Source organism: Chiloscyllium plagiosum, unplaced genomic scaffold (assembly GCF_004010195.1).
Source record: "Chiloscyllium plagiosum isolate BGI_BamShark_2017 unplaced genomic scaffold, ASM401019v2 scaf_8596, whole genome shotgun sequence".
Lineage (NCBI taxonomy): Eukaryota > Metazoa > Chordata > Chondrichthyes > Orectolobiformes > Hemiscylliidae > Chiloscyllium > Chiloscyllium plagiosum.
This window is the reverse complement of record NW_025213687.1, coordinates 8,890-13,583: the sequence shown is the minus strand read 5'-3', so window position 1 is coordinate 13,583 and position 4,694 is coordinate 8,890. Positions and strand designations below refer to the sequence as shown.

General features: G+C 44.2%; 1 long non-coding RNA gene across 1 annotated transcript in view; it reads right to left on the bottom strand.

Annotated features, from left to right (window-relative positions):
* The window catches only part of LOC122547695, a 16,724-nt gene extending 12,036 nt beyond the window's left edge, over window positions 1-4,688 (bottom strand). Inside the window, exon 1 of the long non-coding RNA XR_006311068.1 lies at window positions 4,144-4,688. This is a non-coding gene — a long non-coding RNA (uncharacterized LOC122547695). The remainder of the gene's footprint in view (window positions 1-4,143) is intronic.
* Between the last annotated feature and the right edge of the window lie 6 nt (window positions 4,689-4,694).

The following is a 4,694-nucleotide window of genomic DNA, read 5'->3' as shown; positions in this document are numbered from 1 at the left end:
GAGTGACAGGGAGAGGGGGGAGAGTGACAGGGAGAGGGGGGAGAGTGACGGAGAGGGGGGAGAGTGACGGAGAGGGGGGAGAGTGACGTGGGGGGGGGGGTGAATGACAGGGAGGGGGGTAATTGGCCTCAGTGGGGGCAGTGGTTAATTGGTCGGGGAATGATTTGAAAGAATCAGTGTGTTTGGGAGGAAGAGGTGACTGTGATAGTTGGTTTCTAGGGAGCAGGGTGGCAGTGGATACATGAGAGCTGGCAGCAGAGGAAGGTGAAGATTCTGCAGAGACACTGTCGAGTAAGTTCCTCAGCTGCTTCTAAAAAATACTCGGGGTTCATTTAAATGAGAGCTGCCCCCACTCTACCGGGTTAGAGGTGAATGTTCAGGTTTGTATTTACTATTATCGGTTAGAGAAACACCTCTATCACATCACACACAGTAAACGTCCTTCTGTCAATGGTAACTTTGGATACCTCACCCTGGTATAGAGTGGAAGGAGTGAGACCAGTCTGTTCCACTGGCCAAGCCAGTCACACAGCCAGTGTAGAGAGAGGTTCCTCCTTTCATGTTGGGCTGCACCAAGTGGGTAAGGCCCATACAGTGAGAGGAAAGTGAGCTGGACTTCACCTTCTGTCCTGGAAACAGTGAAGGGCAGTTTGTGGATGTCTTCAATCCCAGCTCTCACTTTCTGTCACCTTGAGAACAGCATGATAGAAAACTCGATGAAATGAGACTGCTGTCATGTGATGGGAATGCTCACGATGCATTGTCAGAAAGGGTCCAGCCTTGGCCATTACTGACTATCTGCTTCAGGTTTCATGTGTTTGGTCTCATGGAAGTTAGAAACATTGACAATTCAGTAAAGTCTTTATAACTGTTCATTACCAATGACCCAACACAAACTCTTTCAGCATTACTTATTTGAATTCCTACTTTTACTGAGTCTTGAGTTTATTAAATTTTTTTCTTGGGATGTGGAGACTTTAGAAATGCTTTATTGATTGCTGTTCCTGGTTGATGAGGTGGTTGTGAACGCCCCTCATGTACTGCTGTCTTTGGGCTGATGGTAGATTTTCTCTTCAAAATGGCCATCCCTCTAACATAAATGTGATCTGCCAATTTATCAGCAAAGCCCTGCTTGAGGTGACCCTGTCAATGGAAATAACACTCAAATCTGACAAAGACATCAGCTCCTGTTCAAGCACTGAAACAGATGCATATGCAATGTTCTGAAATCTGAAATGCCTTTTCTCTTTTACACAGAGTAATAACCCACAGTCAGCAATGGGATACTGAGTAGTGAAGCTACGTTTGGTGATGTTGGTTAAGGGGATCCCTGCTATCAGCCTTTCCCTACAATTCCATAATTCCTGCCAGAAAACACAAGGGAATTGAATAAATACATGAAGGGGGGAGAATATGTCGAGTGATGGGTTAACAGCAGAACAATAGGTCACACAATAACTGACAGGGCCTGCTTTGTGCTGAACGATTCTATGATTCATCCTCAACAGTAATTGTCTTTCTCAAACAATAAAGACAGCAACAACCCAGTGTCAAATTTGAAACTTGGGACAAAGCACCAACTGTGTCTCAGAGCCAAAGGATGTTTCCCCTGGCAGCAGAGTCGAGAACTATGGGTCCCAATTTTCGGATACAGGGTAGAGAGTCAGAGAATCATACAGCTCAGAAACAGACCCTTCAGTTTAACCAGTCCATGCTGACCATAATCTCAAACTAAACCAGTCCCATCTGCCTGCACTTGGCCAATATCCCTATCCCCACCCCCCCTAAGCTTTCTTATTCATGAACTTATAGAATAGAATTCATATAGTGTGGAAACAGGCCCCTTTGGCCCAACAAGTCCACACTGACACTCCGAAGAATTACCCACCCAGACCCATTCCCCTCCCCTATTATCCTAAATTTACCCCTGACTAATGCACCTAAACTACACATCCCTGAACACTACGGGCAATTTAGCATGGCCAATTCACCTGACCTGCACATCTTTGGATTGTGGGAGGAAACTGGAGCACCCAGAGGAAACCCGCGCAGACGCGGGGAGAAGGTGCAAACTCCACACAGACAGGCACCCAAGGCTGGAATCAAACCCGGGTCCCTGGTGCTGTGAGGCACAATGCTAACCACTGAGGCACTGTGCCACCCACAGTGGCCCATATCCAAATGTCTTTTAAACATAGTACCTGTACCTGCATCCACTGCTTCCTCTGGCTGTTCATTCCACACGGTAAAAACAATGACTGCAGATGCTGGAGACCAGAGTCTAGATTAGAGTGGTGCTGGAAAAGCACAACAGCACCTCAGGCAGCATTCGAGAAGCAACAAAATCAACTTTTTGGGCAAAAGCCCTTCATCAGGAATACAAGCCATGTATTCCTGATGAAGGGCTTTTGTCCGAAACGTCGATTTCTCCTGCTCCTCGGATGCTGCCTGAGGTGCTGTTGTGCTTTTCCAGCACCACTCTAATCTAGACTCCGTTCATTCTACACATCAACCACCCTCTGTTTAAAACATTGCCCCTCATATCTTTATTAATATTTTCTCCTCTCACCTTAAAAATATGATCCCTGGTCTTGAAATTCCCCATCCTAGGGAAAAGACAGCTGCTATCACCTTATCCATATCCTCTGATTATCATATAAATCTTTATAAGGTCACCCCTCAACCTCCTACGCTGCAGTGAGAAAAGTCCCAGCCTATCCAGCCTCCTTTAACTCAAACCCTCCATTTCTGACAACATCCTGAACCAATCTCTTATGAAACCCTCTTCAGCTTAATAATATGCTCCCTCTAACAGGGCGACCAGAACTGGATGCAATACTCCAGAAGTGGCCTCACCAGTCCTGTACAACCTTAACTTCTATACACAAATGCCTGAAGGAACACTTGCTAATGCCTTCTTAATCACCCTAACAATATGATTCAAACTTCAAAGAATTATGTACCTGAACCCCTAGGTCTCTCTGTTCTACAAAGCTACAACGTGAACCAAGGCCCTAGTTTTAATTGTTTAGGTCCTGCCCTTGTTTGTTTTACCAAAATGGTGTATCACTCATTTATCCAAATTACACTCCATCTGCCACTCCTCTGCCCACTGCCACAATTGATTAAGGCCATGATGTGCAGGAGCCGGTGTTGGACTGGGGTGGACAAGGTTAAAAATCCCACAACACCAGGTTATAGTCCAACAGGTTTAATTGGAAGCATTAGCTTTCAGAGCGCTACACCTTGGTCAGGTAGCTATCACATGTTCCATATACCTGAGTAAGGAGCAGTGCTCTGAAAGCTAGTGCTTCCAAATAAACCTGTTGGACTATAAGCTGGTGTTGTGTGATTTGTAACTTTGTCCAATTGATTAAGATCATTTAGGACTGAGATAAGAAAACATTTCTTCATTCAGAAGGTGGTCAAACTGTGAAATCTGAAACCACAGAAGGCTGTGAGTACATTCAAGAGATTGATACATTTTTAGGTATTAAAGGCATCAAGGGCTACGTGACATTGAGATAGAGGATCTGTCATAATCACATGGATTGGCAGAATATGCTCAAAGGGCTAAATGGCCTACTCCTGCTCCTCGTTTCTGACATAATGGATTTTGACATTAGTTAAAAAGTTGGTTTCCAATATAGGAAAATTCCAGGCACATGTACCACAACAGGCACTGGGTGACCAATACAGGAGCCAAGAGATTTCAGGATCATTCTGAAACTTTCAGAGTGTTTTATTGACTAAATCCTTTAGACAAAAGGTTCCAATTAATTTTACACAATTTTAAAACTTTCTCATCTGGGTTTTATTGAGCTGAGGTAAACCTCGACTAAAATCCCTTTTCACTTCCTAGATCACGTGTGCCTGGAGATGACTCGACCTTGTACAATTTTCAGGTTCTGAAATGTTACCTTTTCTCTAAAATGTAAGCAGGTGAAAATGAGCAGACATGAGCACAATGTGACTGACCTTCAAACAGAGTTTCAAGATCATGAATTCTTCCCCCACAGATTAACAGGTTTGTGGAACAGACTTGGTGAAAGTAGTTAAAGGTGAATGAATTAACTCAATTAACTCAAAGCTCCACAAATATTTTGGATTCAATATTAGAAAGAGAAACTAATGATCAAATACCCAGTGATGTGGAGTTTGTGCTGTGCAGGGAGCAGAGCATTCGGGGAATCTGGTTGAGGGTTCAGCATTTCAGGCAGGTCGATTCCAGTCCCAGAGATTCAGACTGGGCCTGTCATTTCCAGCAGGTCATCAGGTTCTGTCTTGATAATTAACTTTCTGAAAGAGAAACTTTGAGGCAAAGCCACCAGAGATTTTCAATTCCAGAACAGAATAAACAAATTACATTTTTGGCATTGATTGCTAGAACTGAGCTGTCCCGAACACAAATCAAACAGAACAATTCCAAGTAACATTGTTCATTTATAAACGGAGTCAGGAATTAGGATATCAGAGAGATCCTATTAAACAGACAGAATGTATAGGTTCAAAGGAGTTAGACTGGGTGGGATATTAAAGGGAGCGGGGAGTGAGGGGGTGAGTGGGATTAGACTGGGTGGGATATTAAAGGGAGCGGGGAGTGAGGGGGGAGAGTGGGATTAGGCTGGGTGAGACATTAAATGGTGTGGGGAGTGAGGGGGAGAGTGGGATTAGACTGGGTGGGATATTAAAGG